The 20,222-nt window shown below is 42.3% G+C and overlaps 1 long non-coding RNA gene across 1 annotated transcript in view; it reads left to right on the top strand.

Moving 5' to 3' along the window:
• The window catches only part of LOC142072196 (uncharacterized), a 179,393-nt gene that overhangs the window by 10,909 nt on the left and 148,262 nt on the right, over positions 1–20,222 (top strand). The window contains exon 2 of the long non-coding RNA XR_012668587.1: positions 6,082–6,303. This is a non-coding gene — a long non-coding RNA (uncharacterized LOC142072196). The remainder of the gene's footprint in view (positions 1–6,081; positions 6,304–20,222) is intronic.

Below are 20,222 nucleotides of genomic sequence, written 5' to 3'. Positions count from 1 at the left end.
GGGGTAAATCACTTGGTTGCCACTCCTTACCATCATCAAACAAATGGCATGGTGGAGAAGTTTAATGGAACTTTGGGGGCCATGATACGTAAATTCGTAAATGAGCACTCCAATGATTGGGACCTAGTGTTGCAGCAGTTGCTCTTTGCCTACAGAGCTGTACCACATCCCAGTTTAGGGTTTTCCCCATTTGAACTTGTATATGGCCATGAGGTTAAGGGGCCATTGCAGTTGGTGAAGCAGCAATGGGAGGGATTTACACCTTCTCCAGGAACTAACATTCTGGACTTTGTAACCAACCTACAAAACAGCCTCCGAACCTCTTTAGCCCTTGCTAGAGAAAACTTACAGGATGCTCAAAAAGAACAAAAAGCCTCGTATGATAAACATGCCAGAGAGCGTTCCTTCAAAGTAGGAGACCAGGTCATGGTCTTAAAGGCGCTCCAGGCCCATAAAATGGAAGCATCGTGGGAAGGGCCATTCACGGTCCAGGAGCGCCTGGGAGCTGTTAATTATCTCATAGCATTCCCCACCTCCAACTGAAAGCCTAAGGTGTACCATATTAATTCTCTAAAGCCCTTTTATTCCAGAGAATTAAAGGTTTGTCAGTTTACAGCCCAGGGAGGAGACGACGCTGAGTGGCCCAAAGGTGTCTACTACGAAGGGAAATGTGGTGGTGGTGTGGAAGAGGTGAACCTCTCCATGACCCTTGGGCGTATGCAGCGACAGCAGATCCAGGAGCTGTGCACTAGCTACGCGCCAACGTTCTCATCCACCCCAGGACTGACTGAACGGGCATACCACTCCATTGACACAGGTAATGCTCACCCAATTAGGGTTCAACCTTACCGGGTGTCTCCTCAAGCTAAAACTGCTATAGAACGGGAGATCCAGGATATGTTACAGATGGGGGTAATCCGCCCCTCTGAAAGTGCATGGGCATCTCCAGTGGTTCTAGTTCCCAAACCAGATGGGGAAATACGTTTTTGCGTGGACTACCGTAAGCTAAATGCTGTAACTCGCCCAGACAACTATCCCATGCCACGCACAGATGAACTATTAGAGAAACTGGGACGGGCCCAGTTCATCTCTACCTTGGACTTAACCAAGGGGTACTGGCAGGTACCGCTAGATGAATCTGCCAAGGAAAGGTCAGCCTTCATCACACATCTCGGGCTGTATGAATTTAATGTACTCCCTTTCGGGCTGCGAAATGCACCCGCCACTTTCCAAAGACTTGTAGATGGTCTCCTAGCGGGATTAGGAGAATATGCAGTCGCCTACCTTGACGACGTGGCCATATTTTCGGATTCCTGGGCAGACCACCTGGAACATCTACAAAAAGTCCTTGAGCGCATAAGGGAGGCAGGACTAACTGTTAAGGCTAAGAAGTGTCAAATAGGCCTAAACAGAGTGACTTACCTTGGACACCAGGTGGGACAAGGAACTATCAGCCCCCTACAGGCCAAAGTGGATGCTATCCAAAAGTGGCCTGTCCCAAAGTCAAAGAAACAGGTTCAATCCTTCTTAGGCTTGGCCGGTTATTACAGACGATTTGTACCGCACTACAGCCAAATCGCTGCCCCACAGACAGACCTAACCAAAAAGAAACAGCCAAATGCTGTTCAGTGGACCGGAAAGTGTCAGAAGGCCTTTAACAAGCTTAAAGCGACACTCATGTCTGACCCTGTACTAAGGGCCCCAGACTTTGACAAACCGTTCCTAGTAACCACAGATGTATCCGAGCGTGGTGTGGGAGCAGTTTTAATGCAGAAAGGACCTGATCAAGAATTCCACCCTGTAGTGTTTCTCAGCAAAAAACTGTCTGAGAGGGAAAGCAACTGGTCAGTCACTGAAAAAGAATGTTATGCCATTGTCTACGCTCTGGAAAAGCTACGCCCATATGTTTGGGGACGGCGTTTCCACCTGCAAACCGACCATGCTGCACTAAAGTGGCTTCACACCGTCAAAGAAACTAACAAAAAACTTCTTCGGTGGAGTTTAGCTCTCCAAGATTTTGATTTCGACATCCAACACATCTCAGGAGCTTCTAACAAAGTGGCTGATGCACTCTCCCGTGAAAGTTTCCCAGAATCAACTGGTTAAAATCGTCCTTGAGATGTGGAAAATATTGTTAGTCTTTATGTACTTGGTAGTATATTTAGAGATGCATGTGTCTTATTAACTCTGTTTTCCTAGAGCTCCAGGAAGAAATCCCAGCCAGTGTTTCACCCTAGCTGAGATTTGGGGGGCGTGTCATAAATATAAAGGGAAGGGTAAACCCCTTTGAAATCCCTCCTGGCCAGGGGAAAGCTCCTCTCACCTGTAAAGGGTTAAGAAGCTAAAGGTAACCTCGCTGGCACCTGACCAAAATGACCAATGAGGAGACAAGATACTTTCAAAAGCTGGGAGGAGGGAGAGGAACAAAGGGTCTGTCTGTGTGCTGCTCTTGCCAGAGACAGAACAGGAATGGAGTCTTAGAACTTTTAGTAAGTAATCTAGCTAGGTATGTGTTAGATTATGATTTCTTTAAATGGCTGAGAAAAGAATTGTGCTGAATAGAATAACTATTTCTGTCTGTGTATCTTTTTTGTAACTTAAGGTTTTGCCTAGAGGGGTTCTCTATGTTTTTGAATCTAATTACCCTGTAAGATATCTACCATCCTGATTTTACGGGGGGATTTCTTTATTTCTATTTACTGCTATTTTTATTAAAAGTCTTCTTGTAAAACACTGAATGCTTTTTCATTGTTCTCAGATCCAAGGGTTTGGGTCTGTGGTCACCTATGCAAATTGGTGAGGCTTTTTATCCAACATTTCCCAGGAAAGGGGGGGTGCAAGTGTTGGGAGGATTGCTCATTGTTCTTAAGATCCAAGGGTCTGGGTCTGTAGTCACCTAGACAAATTGGTGAGGCTTTTTACCAAACCTTGTCCAGGAAGTGGGGTGCAAGGTTTTGGGAAGTATTTTGGGGGGACAGACGCGTCCAAACAGCTCTTCCCCAGTAACCAGTAATTGTTTGGTGGTGGTAGCGGCCATTCCAAGGATAACGGGTGTAATATTTTGTACCTTGGGGAAGTTTTGACCTAAGCTGGTAAAGATAAGCTTAGGAGGTTTTTCATGCAGGTCCCCACATCTGTACCCTAGAGTTCAGAGTGGGGGAGGAACCTTGACAGTTATAAACAAACTTGCACCTAGTTTAACTAATGCTGTGTTTTTAAATTGATTTAATTCAGCCAATGCATGTTTACATGTAGACAAGACCTCTCTCTGAGTTGCAGAAAGAGACAGGCTTTAGTGAACGAAAGACAAGAGCTTGTGAGGTTCCCTGTTTTCTCAGAAACAGTAAAGCGCAAAGGGAAAATCACAGGAACAACACTGTGAGCCACAAAACGTGAGTGAGGGACCCAGCCTCCCTATGCAGTGAATGGGGGGAGATAAGTACTTAAGAAAAGCCACTATGCTAGGCAGGAAGCCACCTAAGTTAGCCAGTGGGAGCTGCTGACAAGAGGGGAATGTCCTAAATTCCACCCATCTCACAAACCTGGAATTAGGCAATTTAGGTCCCTGTGTTATTTATTGTGAAATGAGTTAGGCACTTGCCTGACTACACAAAATGGTAGCAGCAGCAGCTTATGGTGGTGGATGGTGTTGCAGCTACCACCCTCATTACTTTTAGCTCATAGTACTCACCTGGAATACCCAGGTTAAAGTCCCTCCTCCTCTGAGGGGACGAAAGGACTTGACTAGTGGTATTCTGTACTCTGACCACTGAGCTGTTGGGTGGTCTGAGTAAGGCTCTCTCAATCCCTCCTGTTGAAGCTGTCCCACTTTGGGTTAAATGAAGAAAGTCATTAGGGGATGGAAGCAAGTGACACTATAGCTTAGTGTTTAGGGTATCGACCTGGGAAGTGAGAGACACTGGGTCTGCTGCCCTGGCTCCAATGTTTCTTTAATTATTTATACACAGTGGAGCAGTTTCAACAGGAGGGACTCTTAGGTCAGAGTATCCCATAACTCAGTGGTACAATCATGTTACTGAGAGGTTTGGGAGACCCCTGTTCCAATCCTGTCGCTTCCTTAAGAAGCTGGGGAAATTGAGCCTAGGTCTCCCACATCCTGGCTGAGTATACTAACCACTGGGCTAAACAGTCTAAGGTTGTCAGTAGCAGCCTCTGAGCTTGCGTACTGAATAGGTCTCTTGGATGAGATAGGCTCTTCTCCATGATCTTCCCACAGTTTGTGGACCCCTCTGGGGCTTAGGTGGGAGATGGACATCCAGGTGCCTAGAGTGAGGCAGCAAAGTACTTAACCAGATGCAGAAACTGAAGTAGGTGTGGAAATTAGGCACTGAGTGAATCTTGGTGTCTTCAGGAATAGGTGACAGCCAAGGGAGAGTTTTGTGGATTGCAGTGGTGCCTGAAACTGGGATTTAGCACATAAATCCAGAGTTCAGGTGTCTAAGTACCTTTGTGGATCTGGGTCTGACAGTCTGATCCTGCCAACACTTGAGCATATTTGCAACTTTGTTTGTGGGATTCCCATTGAGATTGATAGGGCTACATATGAGTTATGAATATGCTGAAGCACTTTCAGATATGGGGCCTAAATGTGTGTAAATTGTTGGCTGCCCACTTTATGCCCCAATGGTTGACAAATTGAAGGGCTGTGTTGACAAGCAGAGTGGCTGCTGTTGAAATATCAGTTGCTTTTATCTGAGAAAAGCCCATATGAAATTATCCCATTGTCCCAGTGGTCATCAGGGCACTCAACTGAGAAGCAGAAAACTCCTGTTCAAAGCCCTTTGCCACATCAGGCAGAGTTGGAATTGGGGTCTTCCACATCCTGGGAGAATGCCCTCGCCACTGGGCTGAAAGTTATACAGGCCACCACCCTCTTCTTGGCTCTCTTGTGTGGAGTCAGGCATGTTCTGAGAATGTCTAATGAACTGGGCCCTTCAGGCAAAACAGGCATTCCCCTGCCTATCTTCACCTGGTTTGAGGATCTCACTAGGATTTAGGTGTGTGATAGGTGTCCAGGAACCTGCCTGAGGTTGCTGTGCACATGCCTAGATGCAGAAATTTAGGCACCTCAGGGACTCTTACAGTGAAAATTTACACTCCAGAGTTAGGTGGCAGCAGCTGAGCAGGGGTTTTAAGGCTCTTGAGAGCAGCTACATTTTGGATTTAGGCATTAAAGTGGGAGTTAGATGCCTAAATCCTCTTATGGATCTGGGTCTAGATCCTTTAAAGGAGGGGGTTAGAAGGGCCAGGAATGAGATTGATCTCATTGTGTTTCCAGATGACCATTTACTCAGGTGGGAGGAGTGTTTTTTGGAGGTGATCCAACCTCTACCCCTTCCTAATTTGAACATACTCCTAAACTAATGAAGAGGAAAGAGCTTGTAGTGCTTCTTCAGTGTCCAGGGGGAAAAGAAAGATGCTGTTCAGCCATGACTCAACCTTTTCTGTTCCCTCACTAGGGGACTACTACATCTCAGACCCCTCTTCTCCTGGGAAGTTAAAGGGATTGATCTAGCCCAAGGTAATTATCTCCTAATGAGTACAGACATCAGGAGGAATATAAAATCTCTTCACCAAGCAACTGGCTGCCCTATTCCAAACACTATGAAATTTCAGAACACCATTGTATACAATAATATATCTGAATAGAAAAGTGAAATAGTGCCATATTTCTGAGGCCATCTGAAAGATCTTTCATTAATGATTAACATTCCATAACTGTACAAACAGCTGGCCAAACCCAACAGTTCACTGCAAGAGCCATTTGCATGCTTTTGAGCCACAGAGTCTTCTCCTTTCAACTTCTTGTAAGCACTCAGGGCCATGTCAGGGAGCTCTGCACATATATATATGAGGATAGATTTGACCCCTGGAAATGCATCTCCTTACTTTAAACCAGTACCTTGTATGATTGTAATATCTAATTAAGTGAAAGTGGTCAAATTTTTGCCAAAAATACGGACAAAATTGGGTGTGAATTTATTTGTACTTACTATTGTTAACACCTGTTTTAATGTCATAAGATTAAATCATTCATAAAAATTACTCTTTATTTTTCAGGAATTTACATTTTCCCAAGTATGAATTGACATTAAATCTCAAGTACATGTAATTCTGTCCTGGATGAGGGTTGTGTATGAAAGGATGGATACCTCAGAAAGGTGGGATAATGTTCCTTGCTAATATAGAGCTTTGAAGCATATGAATTGCATGAAAAAGTGGTTAAGAAGGTGGATCAAGAAAACAAAAAGGAGCAAGAGAACAGCAAAATCCTCACCAATGGTAAGTACTGCTACATACTGTTGTAACAACTACAAGAATAAGGGTCATAGTTTCAGCTAGACCTCTGAATATGTGTAAGTAAAATCTATGTGCACATCTGCTCCCTCATTCAAACTGGTATTTACATACACATATCTGGAAGCACACAGAGATATATCTTATGTATTTTTTTTAATTGCTATGTCCACAAATTTAGAGACTTGGTTGAAAATGTGGCTCTAAATCAGTTTGTGAATCCTAACCAGTGTCTTTCCTGAAAACACTGATACATGTTTTAATAACTTGTTTTCCACTTCAGTAGCTGGAATATTTTATCCACCTACGTTTTGGAAAAATATATTGCCATCTTTTTACCATGAATAATTGTAGAATATTTCCTGAAGTGAGTGTTTTTGTTAGTCTTTCCATCCATTAAGTGTATATTTGATGGTGGGAAAACTTTAGTTTTGAAAGAGGTACGATTTTGTGAATAAGAAAATTTGAAGTTTTTTTTCATATCTTCCTGTGTAACTCAACTTCTTATGTACATTCTTGAATTCTCTGCTATACCTGGTGTTCAAAACAACACATTAGTGAAAAGACCCCTTATCCTTTATACCAAACATTTCATGAGTGAGTGTTAAGAGTGAGAAACAGGATTTTTCAATATTGAAATTCATATTTTGCAGTACGTTTCCTTTTCTATGTTTAAAATGTTGCTGAATAAGCAAAACTATTGGCATGTCTCTCTCTTTTATTAATTTTGTTTCCCAAATGAGAAGACAAATCCCACATTAGAGGGGATGATGCTCTGGAAAAATTGAAAACACACTCTTAATGTCCGGTGATTTTGAAGGAATGTTGTATCTTGTATATTAAAGCCAGCAATACAAACTGACTGACTGATTTCTTTTGACTCTAGTGATCTGTCTACCCTGATTTCTGGAAACCGTGATTAGTACCTTTCTAGAGAATTGTACTTAAACATATCTTTTGATACAAAGATGGAAACTCAGGTTTTTTGGTTTGCTTAGACATTTTACAAACATTGTTATGGACTCTATTTCTATTCCCTAGTGGAAATCAACCTAAGGGGATATATAATATGTTTAAGCATGGTTTTCTAAAAAGGTGCAACACTATATTTTCCAAACTTAGTATAAATGGGGCCAAAGCAAATTGGTACTCTGAACATCATGACTAGGATTTAAAAAAAAAAGCCTATTTTTAGGCTCCTAAATCCACAACTAAGTGGCCAGACTTTCAAAAGTAATGATAACTCAACAGCTCGCATTGAGGTTTACTTTTGAAAACCTTGGCCTGGGAGTTTATTCTGTCTATTACTGTGAAGGACACCCCTTAAAAATAAAGGCACTTACAATTTAAGACCCTGTTCTTGCAAGTTGTTCTGTGTGGGTGGTTCCATGTGGCTACCTTATTAAAGTAATGTTGTAAGGGAGCAGGGATGCAGCCACATAGAACAGGATCAGGCCCAAAGTCTTGCTTATCTGGGGAGAGAGCTACCTTCCAAACACATTAGAAAGGCTTCTAAACTAGTACTTAACCTGTTTCATTACTTTTGAATATCACTACTACTTGTTGTATTTGTCACACTATGGCCATGGCACACAAATCATCTTTCCATACCACACTCAGTTTAATGAAAAATAATGACAAAGTTAAAGGGTTACGGTTAACCAATTTGGTGTGTTATGCTCATTCCTCTAGTGTTTATAAGGGGTAATGTTGGCATTGGCCATCTCAGGAAGCATTTAACAGAAAGACAAGATATGAGCTCATATGAAGATACAAGCTTCATATGTATCTAGTATATTGAGGGAATGTACGCCCATCCTCAAAGTTTCCAATCTAGAGGTTACTCTTAAAACTCTGGCTGCTTCTGGAATCCCAGGAGCCATTAGTGGCCAAGAACATCTTTTGTCATTTCTGCCTAGTTAGGCTTTAGTGACTTTTTTTTTTCTTTTGTGGTAGACCTCACCGCAGTAATGAATGTGGGTGGCTCAGAGAACAAATGTGATTCCTAAATGTACAAGCAGAAGAATACTGAGTAGAAGTGTGTGTGTGTGTGGTGGGGGGGAGGGGGTTATTACTACTGTGTATGGTATTTAGTGAGATGGTTAGTGGAATATTATGCCCAGTTCTGGTGTCTATGCTTCTCAAAAGGATGTTAACAAACTGTGAAGGGTTCTGAGCAGAGCTACAAGAATGATTCAATGTCTGGAAAACTTGCCTTACAATGAGACTAAAAAACCTCAGTTTAGTTTAATCAAAAGAGGGTTAAGAGATGACTTGATCACTGTCTATAAGTACCTACAATGCATGTGGGTGGAATGGCTGGAAGCTGAACTAAAGGTACATACATTCAGACTAACAATGAGGGTAACTATCCATTGGAACAATTTATCTGAGGATGTGATGGATTTTTCATCACTTGAAATCTTTAAAACAGGATTGCATGTCTTTCTGAATGATTTGCTGTAGCTCAACCAGAAGTTTGGGGGCTAGATGCAGGAATCACATAATGAAATTTTGTAGCCTATGTGATGCAGCACATCAGACCAGATGATTATAATGGTCCCTTCTGACCTTAAATATCTTATGAATCTGTGACTTCTACATTTGCAATGCATATTGCAATGAGCTTACCAGGCGTTACCTTTGAAACCAATCAGCTGCCGACTCATTAGGCATTATTAACTGTAGAGAACTTGTTATGTCGTTCTTCAGGAATTGCACTGGCATCCAGATTGCTTCTGGTATATATTACTGTACTTGAAATCACCAGGCCCCAGCTTTCAACTCCTATGCTGAATTTTTCAAAGCAATCTAGTGGATTTAAACTCTTGTCTTATGATAAAATACATGGAAGATATGCAACTAAATCCTTTGGATATCTTGTAAAATCTCAGCATTAGTGCCAGAGAGTATTCAGTGGGGTGGCCTTTCTGGCCTGAGATTGACTCCTGGCACTGGTCTGACAGAGCTCAAGTTTGATAATCTTTAGGATGGTGGTTCCCAAATAGTGCTCTGGAAGCACTTGCTGGTGGTTTGCAAAGGATCTGCATAATTGCAGACTGGGAGGAAGGTGATCATAAAATGATATCCCTGCTAGAGTCTGATCCACATAATAAAAAACACTGGAAACCATTGTTTTAGGGCATGGTGAAGCTGTGAAGTTCTACTTTTCCCCCCTTCAAGCCAGGATGGATGAAAATAAGGAATTTTTATATTTGTGGAACAAAATAAATTGAGGGTTTTTTTTTCCTGGCACTTAGAAAAGATGATAAACTTTTATTAAACTGTGTATATGCTCCTGGGATATTCTGCTACCACAGGGAACATTTCATAGACCAGTATATTAATACACAGCATAAACGAGAGCAGATTATGTGTACAATGGCCTTAACTGACTGGGAGCATTTTGAGTTGCATCTATTTATTTATTCTAGATCGACTTAAAAAACCGTTCACTGTCCCTGTCTTCTTACAAACCTGACTCTCAGAGAACCTTTTCATACATATTCTGACCAGGGCCGGGCTTAGGGAAAATGAGGCCTGGGCGAATTTGTACTTTGGCATCCCTGACCCCCACTGCTTCCCTGGGCTCCCCATCCTCTCATTGCCCCAAGCTCCCTTTGGTGACCTCACACCCAAGACCACCCCGCTCCTTGCCTCTTGAACTACGGTGCCTTGGGCAGTCACCCACTCATAAGGCCAGCCCTGATTGTGACAAAAAATAATCCAGACAAGGGGCTCCACCTCTAGTTTTCCAGGCCAGTCACATAATATGACAATCAGAAGAAAAACAGGACTTCTTCTTTTAGTAAGAAACCTCAGAAGCAGCAACAACTGTAAAAGACATGCCTGAATCTCCTTATACTGTAATTTTTCTCTCTCACCCCATGCTCGTTAATGGAGCTATCCCTAGGTAACTGTGGACAGTGCAACAAGAAGGAACCCTTCAACAGAAATCAGGCTTAATATGTGTACAATGTTCACAGTCTTGTGTAGGTTGTGTAGGTTACAAGAAACTCTGTGAGAGCCACATGTAACACTAGCCAAGCTCCAGTAGCTTCTATACCCATATAAAGTCTTGAGGATGTTTACTGCCTTTCTTTATATGGTGCAGTGGATCCAAAATTAACTATTTGCATGCTGAAGAAATGAAGTTAACTGTATGGAATATACAAGAACTATATTTAGTCTTTTGATTATTCTATGCTTTTGGCAAGTGAACTGAAATGTACAATATCTCCTTATTATTTATGGGGTTCATCAGGTAGTTAGTTTCAAGATGTACTCTACTGTATGTCCCGGGAACTGGCTTCATGACTTATCTTCCTAAATAGTCAGTCACTGAATGCCATTAGCATTAGCTATGGAGGAAATGTTTTGCTAACTTGAAAATAATTATGCTGAATATTCACCATTTTCTGTGAGGGTTAATTGGGGGAAATGAAATACTGTGCTATGTAACAGAGGTTATTAAGTTGAGTATATTGAAGTTATAATACAGCCTCATTTCATAGCAGCAAAATGGTACTTTGTGCAAATGTAGCTCTCAGCAGTGAGGTTTTATCCTTTTAATGTTCCAACTTCCAAAGGACAAGGTGATACACAGACCAGAGTCAACTGTAGCTTCTTAGGATACTGTAGCACTTAAGTCTAGCCCAAACCAGTGATGACTGCAAATGAGTTTGAATGTCCAACAATAGAAGGTCCTTTAGGCAATGAATTTTGATTGTTTTGTTCATAAGAGACTGTGAACTATATGAGGAGAGGAACTTTAAACGTCCCCTGATCATATGAGAGGGTTATTATTCCAGGTCAGGAATGCAATGCATTGGCAATGTAGTGTGACAAATGCTGACAACTATAAAGTAACAATTATGAGGAGAAGCAAACAGCAAGGGCTATATGCAAAATGATTCATTTATAAAATAGTGTCAAGAAGAGAAATGTAACTAAAATTAATAATTCCTAACATACTGTATAAAGAAAGAAGCATCTCTTTGCTCACTAGAGCAATCAAGTTTTCAAACTCCTATTTCTGTGGGTGGGCTAGAGCATGTGTCCTTCATATAAGTCTCTAGAACTTTGGGGTGAGGGATGCATCTGTTCACTTATGTGTAAACAATTCTTTAGAGCAAGGCCTTACACCCTCTCAAGCTGACCTGTTAATCAGTGGTCACATAAGGGGCAATTATTGATGTTTTCAATTCTGAGGCAAATGAAATGAGGGCAGTAGTGAATAACTACTGTATCTCACTCTCACTTTCTCACCTTTGAAATATAAGTAGTTTTCATTGACTCTACTAATGTCAGCAACCTATTTGTGGTGAAAGGGTAGCTGTTTAGAGCTGCCTCTTTCATTTAAGCCATAGCTCCTTCTATTTAAAGTAATATACCACATGAATTGAATGTTAGCTTGCCTCAACATAGTTTTGTTTCAAACCTGTATTAAACCCCTAGGCTCCTCTAGTTGTATGGAGAACAGTTTATTCCAAAATGTACTTGCGTTGTTAGTTATGCAATAAAAGAGGAACATTAATGTCTCAGATGGGGAATTGGATGACTCAGGAAATTGGTAACGGGATATGTAGTCTTTCACCTCTAGGTCACTACCATGAGTCCATTCCAGGTAATAAATGGAAATCATTACCACACAATGATTGGTTGGTGCTCATTTACACTTGGCATGAATTGGTAGTTTATCAGGCAAGTTCCTAGTAGCTAGGCAGCCATGTTACAAAAGTCTACATTCTTTCAATTAATCAGATCCTTTATCAAATGTTCACATATGTTGACCATTCTGTAACACACATGAATAAGTACAGAAGTAGGGGGGAAAGTAGTTAAACTGATCCACAGGAAATGGTGCTTTCTCTCATTTATTTTTAAAAAAGAAAAGAGACATCTTGGGAAGTTGTGAATTCTCATGTTTATTAATATAATTGGACAATGGGCCTTATTCTCCATTGCCTGGCACCTTGTGTAATCATAAATGCCTGTGCAAAGTGCTACCAAATCAACACTGTACAGCCACTTTGCCCATCTTACCAGTGTAAAGTGGGTGCAATGGTAAATCATGTCCTATATAAGAGTACTTACAAATAGCAATTTCTTCATCATAAAATATCAACTATCTTCTAAATGCGGAACTCTTTTTGAGAGCATGTTCATCTGTATACATTCATTTAGTTTATCATATCAGTTTGTCTCCAAGGTCAAATATGTTTTCAATTTAAAATTGATTTTTTTCTTAGATTACTTTTCCACTTGTTGACTATTAGCTGAATCACACTGACAAAATGATCTTGAATTAATATAGTAGATTCATAGAGATTAGAGATGGAAGAAATGTGTAAATGGGCCAAGTCCTGGAGCTTTTTTTTTCTCTGAAGTGACATTTGATTATTTTAATATAGTAGTTAGAGAAATTGGAAGCACAGAATGTGAGGCTATATTCTTATTGTTGTCTGAGATAATTATATGCATAACTCTTATTCACATTGATGGGAATTATCCATATAGATTACTTTCATTTGGTAAATAAATAGACCCAAAAGAGGTGGGGGCAACAGATTTTTATATATTTCACTTTATAATGTTATCAGAATATCTAGAAGACAACCTATAATTTCTGAGTGAAATTCACTCAAGCCCAGGTCCAGAAAGGTATTTAAACACCTAAACCCTAGATGTGGGAGACCCAGGTTTGATTGGCCCCTCTGCCTGGTAGGGAGAGAGGATGTGAGCTGGGGCCTCCCATGACTCCTTAGAATAGTTCTCTAACCATTGAGCTGTGGCTTATTCTGATATAAGACTTCCTTAATCTCGCCAGTTAAGGCTGTTCCACTTTCATATAATAATTAGTCATAGGAGCCGGGGCCCTTGACCCTAGGTCTCCCACACCCCATGTTGGTAAGCTAAGTGCCAGACTCTCTCCTACTCCCACCCCCAGCCCAATGATTATTTAAGTATTTATCCCAAGTGCAGCAGCTTCAGAATGAGAGAGTGAAGGGGACCCATATTAGACTATCTTGTAGCCCAGAGGTTAGACCATTCACGTGAGAGGTGTAGGAGACGTCTGTTAAATCCTTTCTCCCTCTTAAGCAGAAGGGGAATTGAGCCTGAGCTTCCCACATCTCAAGTGAATGCTGTAACCACTGGGATAAAAGTTAGAAGGTAACCACTGCCGTCTCCTCCTCCTCTGGACATTTTGTGTGGAGTAAGGCAGGCACTTAACTCACTCAGAAACAACATCAGCACCTAAGCCATCTGACTGCAGGAGAGGGGTTCCCCTTCATAGATCACAAGCAGAGATAGCCACCTCCCTGAAGCCCAGACTTAGGCACCTAGCTCCATGAGAGGGGTGGGGCTTAGGATACACACCTGTCTTCAGCATCTCCTATTGGCTAGCCTAGGTGGCCTGCTGCTTATCGTGCTGGCTTTTGTGGATCACCTTTTTAGGTAACCATCTCTCCCTATACATTGTAGGTATCTAATCTGGTCTTTGTGGACTCCGTTCTTTTCTCAGTGATTTTTCTAGGTAGCTAAAGGATAGGCGTTGCAATACTGCATGTTGCAACACTTAAGTCTCTTTGTGGATCTGGGTCTCTGAGCAAAAGACTAGTGCAAGCCTATGTACCCATTCAGCCTTTATCTTAGGACACACTTGGGATTTAAATGATGCATGGGTCTTGTGATGACACTTTGTAAAAGGGTGAATTTCACACTGACTTTTGTTGTTATGAAAGAATATAAAAAATATTCATTTTTCAATTCGTTTTAACAACATTGATTAAAGTGAGAGGCTGTATATTGAATAACGCAAACTACCTCCATTTGACTTCTACTATATTCTACCACATTAGACTCTTTCTTAAATTACATGTGACTCCTTTTATGTCTAATTCATTTTGAAATGATCTCCTATTGTAATCTCAGGTAACAAACCACTTTGTTTAAAACCCTTCATTTAGAACTCCCTCTGTTTTATATAGATGGTTCTAAAGCACATTGGGTCTGATGATGATAATGAGTATCATCATAACATTTGTCTTGCACAAAACCCTCAAGAAAATTGGTTTCCAGGATCAGTTTCAATAAGGTGATATGTGAGATATGTAGCAAATGTATTTTAGAGCCTGGAGAAAATACTTGCGAGAAGATTACTAGGTGTAATTTAAAAAAAAAGCTGTGGAAGGGAGTAATTTCTTTCCTAATATGACATCTTAGAGAAGACAGTAGTTGTTATCCCAGATATGGGCAGAGATACGAATAAATTGCCATCCATATTGAAGCAGAGAAAGAGATGTCTGTCTGTGGGAACTAGGACTTGCTAGAAAACAAGAATCTGGTTTTGTGAAAAACTGAGGATTTGAAATTTATTTTGGTTCTATATCAACAAAAAACACAAGAGTGAGAGAGAGACCACCCACCCCAGAACAGCCAATTGCCCAATGGTCAGGGCAGTTAACGACTCCCAGGATGTGGGAGAGGTGGGTTCATGTCCTTGCTCTGCCTAATTCAAAGCAGGGATTGAAGCTGGGCTATAGAGTCAGTATCTCAATCTCTCCTGTTGGAGCTGTTCCATTTTGTATAAATAACTAAATATTAGTTAGGGCAGAGAGAGAGACTGACTCGGTGGCCTGCTGGTTAAGTCACTGGGATGTGCCTGATCTGTAGCAGGAACTTGAATCTGAGTCTCCCATATCCAAGCTGAATGCTTTGGCCACTGGGCTATTGCTATTTGCGATGTGACGGAGAGACTGCCGAGACTCATCAAGCCTTCGGATCGCTACCCCTTCCTGCTTCTCCACGTGGGCACCAATGATACTGCCAAGAATGACCTTGAGTAGATCCCTGCAGACTACGTGGCTCTGGGAGGAAGGATAAAGGAGTTTGAGGCGCAAGTGGTGTTCTCGTCCATCCTCCCCGTGGAAGGAAAAGGCCTGGGTAGAGACCGTTGAATAGTGGAAGTCAACAAATGGCTATGAAGGTGGTGTTGGAGACAAGGCTTTGGATTCTTTGACCATGGGATGGTGTTCCAAGAAGGAGGAGTGCTAGGCAGAGATGGGCTCCACCTAACAAAGAGAGGGAAGAGCATCTTCGCAAGCAGGCTGGCTAACCTAGTGAGGCGGGCTTTAAACTAGGTTCACCAGGGGAAGGAGACCAAAGCCCTGAGATAAGTGGGGAAGTGGGATACCGGGAGGAAGCACGAGCAGGAGCGTGTGAGAGGGGAGGGCTCCTGCCTCATACTGAGAAAGAGGGGCCATCAGCAGATTATTTCAAGTGCCTATACACAAATACATGAAGCCTGGGAAACAAGCAGGGAGAACTGGAAGTCCTGGCAAAGTCAAGGAATTATTATGTGATTGGAATAACAGAGACTTGGTGCGATAACTCACATGACTGGAGTACTGTCATAGATGGATATAAGCTGTTCAGGAAGGACAGGCAGGGCAGAAAAGGTGGGGGAGTTGCACTGTATGTAAGAGAGCAGTATGACTGCTCAGAGCTCAAGTATGAAACTCCAGAAAAACCTGAGAGTCTCTCGATTAAGTTTAGAAGTGTGAGCAACAAGGGTGATGTCGTGGTGGGAGTCTGTGTTAGACCACCGGACCAGGGAGATGAGGTGGATGAGGCTTTCTTCCAGCAACTCGCAGAAGTTACTAGATCGCATGCCCTGGTTCTCATGGGAGACTTCAATCACCCTGATATCTGCTGGGAGAGCAATGCGGTGCACAGACAATCCAGGAAGTTTTTGGAAAAAGTAGGACAATTTCCTGGTTCAAGTGCTGGAGGAACCATCTAGGGGCAGAGCTCTTCTTGACCTGCTGCTCACAAACCGGGAAGAATTAGTAGGGGAAGCAAAAGTGGATGGGAACCTGGGAGGCAGTGACCATGAGATGGTAGAGTTCAGGATCCTGACACAAGGAAGAAAGGAAAGCAGCAGAATACGGACCCTGGACTTCAGAAAAGCAGACTTTGACTCCCTCAGGGAACTGATGGGCAAGATATCCTGGGAGAATAACATGAGGGGGAAAGGAGTCCAGGAGAGCTGGCTGTATTTTAAAGAATCCTTATTGAGATTACAGGGACAAACCATCCTGATGTGTAGAAAGAATAGTAAATACGGCAGGCGACCAGCTTGGCTTAACAGTGAAATCCTTGCTGCTCTTAAATACAAAAAAGAAGCTTACAAGAAGTGGAAGATTGGACAAATGACCAGGGATGAGTATAAAAATATTGCTCAGGCTTGCAGGAGTGAAATCAGGAAGGCCAAATCACACCTGGAGTTGCAGCTAGCAAGAGATGTTAAGAGTAACAAGACGGGTTTATTCAGGTATGTTAGCAACAAGAAGAAAGTCAAGGAAAGTGTGGGCCCCTTACTGAATGAGGGAGGCAACCTAGTGACAGAGGATGTGGAAAAAGCTAATGTACTCAATGCTTTTTTTGCCTCTGTCTTCACGAACAAGGTCAGCTCCCAGACTGCTGCACTGGGCAGCACAGCATGGGGAGGAGGTGACCAGCCCTCTGTGGAGAAAGAAGTGGTTCGGGACTATTTAAAAAAGCTGGACGTGCACAAGTCCATGGGGCCGGACGAGTTGCATCCGAGAGTGCTAAAGGAATTGGTGGCTGTGATTGCAGAGCCATTGGCCATTATCTTTGAAAACTCATGGCGATCCGGTGAAGTCCCGGACGACTGGAAAAAGGCTAATGTAGTGCCCATCTTTCAAAAAGGGAAGAAGGAGGATCCTGGGAACTACAGGCCAGTCAGCCTCACCTCAGTCCGTGGAAACATCATGGAGCAGGTCCTCAAGGAATCAATTCTGAAGCACTTAGAGGAGAGGAAAGAGATCAGGAACAGTCAGCATGGATTCACCAAGGGCAAGTCATGCCTGACTAATCTAATTGCCTTCTATGATGAGATAACTGGTTCTGTGGATGAAGGGAAAGCAGTGGACGTGTTGTTCCTTGACTTTAGCAAAGCTTTTGACACGGTCTCCCACAGTATTCTTGCCAGCAAGTTAAAAAAGTATGGGCTGGATGAACGGACTATAAGTTGGATAGAAAGCTGGCTAGATTGTCAGGCTCAACGGGTAGTGATCAATGGCTCCATGTCTAGTTGGCAGCCGGTATCAAGTGGAGTGCCCCAAGGGTCGGTCCTGGGGTCGGTTTTGTTCAATATCTTCATAAATGATCTGGAGGATGGTGTGGATTGCACCCTCAGCAAGTTTGCAGATGACACTAAACTGGGAGGAGAGGTAGATACGCTGGAGGGTAGGGATAGGATACAGAGGAACCTAGACAAATTAGAAGATTGGGCCAAAAGAAATCTGATGAGGTTCAACAAGGACAAGTGCAGAGTCCTGCACTTAGGACGGAAGAATCCAATGCACCGCTACAGACTAGGGACCGAATGGCTAGGCAGCAGTTCTGCAGGAAAGGACCTAGGGGCGAGAAGTTGGATATGAGTCAACAGTGTGCCCTTGTTGCAAAGAAGGCCAATGGCATTTTGGGATGTATAAGTAGGGCATTGCCAGCAGATCAAGGGACGTGATTGTTCCCCTCTATTCGACACTGGTGATGCCTCATCTGGAGTACTGTGTCCAGTTTTGGGCCCCACACTACAAGAAGGATGTGGAAAAATTGGGAAGAGTCCAGCGGAGGGCAACAAAAATGATTAGGGGACTGGAACACATGAGTTATGAGGAGAGACTGAGGGAACTGGGGATGTTTAGTCTACGGAAGAGAAGAATGAGGGGGGATTTGATAGCTGCTTTCAACTACCTGAAAGGGGGTTCCAAAGAGGATGGATCTAGACTGTTCTCAGTGGTAGCAGATGACAGAACGAGGAGTAATGGTCTCAAGTTGCAGTGGGGAAGATTTAGGTTGGATATTAGAAAAAACTTTTTCACTAGGAGGGTGGTGAAACACTGGAATGCCTTACCTAGGGAGGTGGTGAATCTCCTTCCTTAGACGTTTTTAAGGTCAGGCTTGACAAAGCCCTGGCTGGGATGATTTAATTGGAGATGGGTCCTGCTTTGAGCACAGGGTTGGACTAGATGACCTCCTGAGGTCCCTTCCAACCCTGATATTCTATGATTCTATGATATGGTAGTTCTTGCTCTCTCTCTCTGACCAGAAATTCCATCCTGGACCTGAGAAATCTCCTGATGAAAATGTCGTCAAAACAGATATATTTCCATGCAAATTTTTGATGAATCAGCATTGTTTGGCAAAAAAAAAAAAAAAGATTTTGTTGACCAATAGTCAACCAGCTGTAGTGGGAAGTGATTTAAAGATGGTAGGAGACAGTGTATAATATATAACTGAAGTTAAAAATCCTTACTCAAATCTAAATTAGATTTATCCATGGTTATCCATTTCACACATGTATCAAATGGATATGAAGAACAGAGTTTGGTGGAGGAAGACTCAAATGAGGAGATGTCTGTATTTTACAACTCACCAGCTTTCAGAATATTCAAAGCTAACGATGAATAAACAAAACAAAGCAAACCACCAAAACCACACACTTGTCAGTGATCTTTTTAATGGTGTAATTAAAAAGAAGGAAAACGACCTTTTGGGAAGATCTGCTTTTTTCCAGCCGTGAGAGAGCATAGGAGAGTAGCAGTGGGGAAGAGAGTTCATTCCAATTTCCTACTTAATCTCGGAAGTATAGAAACCAAAGGGGAAATCAGTACTCTAACTGGGGAGAGAAAAGTGTAGGTAACATATGTTCCTTCTCCCATCTGCCTTCCTCCTCTCACAGTCCTCCCCACCCCACCTCACCTCCCCCCAGGTACTTTATTCTTTTTTTCCCCAACCAGCAACTGTGAGGTGAAGGGAGTAGTGTATTCATATATTTACTCCCTCCCACACATGATTCAAGCATTGGCTAAGTGTGCAGAATGTAACACAAATAAAGCCAAGCATGGACATGGACTGGAATTTCATCAATAGCTCTGTCTGGATTAGAATGACCAGAGGCTCAATCAATCAGAATAAAAACAAAGGGTGAATGTACATTAGAGGTGAAATCCTGTTTGGTTAATTGACAGGCAGGACAGTATTTGGTAGAGAATGTGATTCTCAAAAGTTTGCCCTTTAATTTTTCAGATAACCTAAATTTGAGGCCTAAATTTTGTCCAAGGGAGTAGTGGATTTTAGAGTGGAAGACCCTCCACTAAGAACACAGGGCCAGATTCTCTGGTGCAAATCTGCATACCCCCATTGTCTTCAATTGTTGATTTGCACCATCAGAGGATATGGCTAACCAAGCTCCCACATATACAAACCATGGAACCTTCAAGTGTCCCACCAGATCTTCTTTGATGGGGCAAACCTCACAGAGGGGGAGAGGCAGTCTTTATAAAAGATTGATGACTCAACTCACAAAGGGCTTTCTAGATTATAGTCAACCTCCTCAGTTGTACCATGAAGCTGACTGGAAGACAGCAAGGCATAGTACAAGTCATCTTTTAATTCACCTTTTGAGTAATTCTGGTAGTATCAGGAAAAATAAAATAATTTTCACTTAACAATTATATATTACCTTTCATTATCCTTACTATAATCACATGTCCCAGGCCATTTTGGCCCTGACCCTGCTGCTGGCTGTGAATAGGTGGAGCCTGACATTCACGGTACCACAGCATATCATCCAATAGTCGCAGAGACACTAAAATTGCATACTGCATTCTTGACCTGTAGGCTCAGTATTTATATGCTTTTATTTACATTGCTTTAAAGACAGCTGGCCATGCAGCAAAGTCTCTGTCTGTCCAGCAAAATGCAGTAGCACAGATAGTGTCCTCTTTCTGGGCAGACCAGGAAGGTATTTTTCATTCCATAGCCTTTAATCACAATCTCTAATGTCACACACCCTTGTCTTCTATAGTTAT

Source organism: Caretta caretta, chromosome 5 (genome assembly GCF_965140235.1).
Source record: "Caretta caretta isolate rCarCar2 chromosome 5, rCarCar1.hap1, whole genome shotgun sequence".
Taxonomy (NCBI): Eukaryota; Metazoa; Chordata; order Testudines; family Cheloniidae; genus Caretta; species Caretta caretta.
Note: the sequence above shows the minus strand (reverse complement) of the source record. Positions and strands in the feature narration are given on the sequence as shown.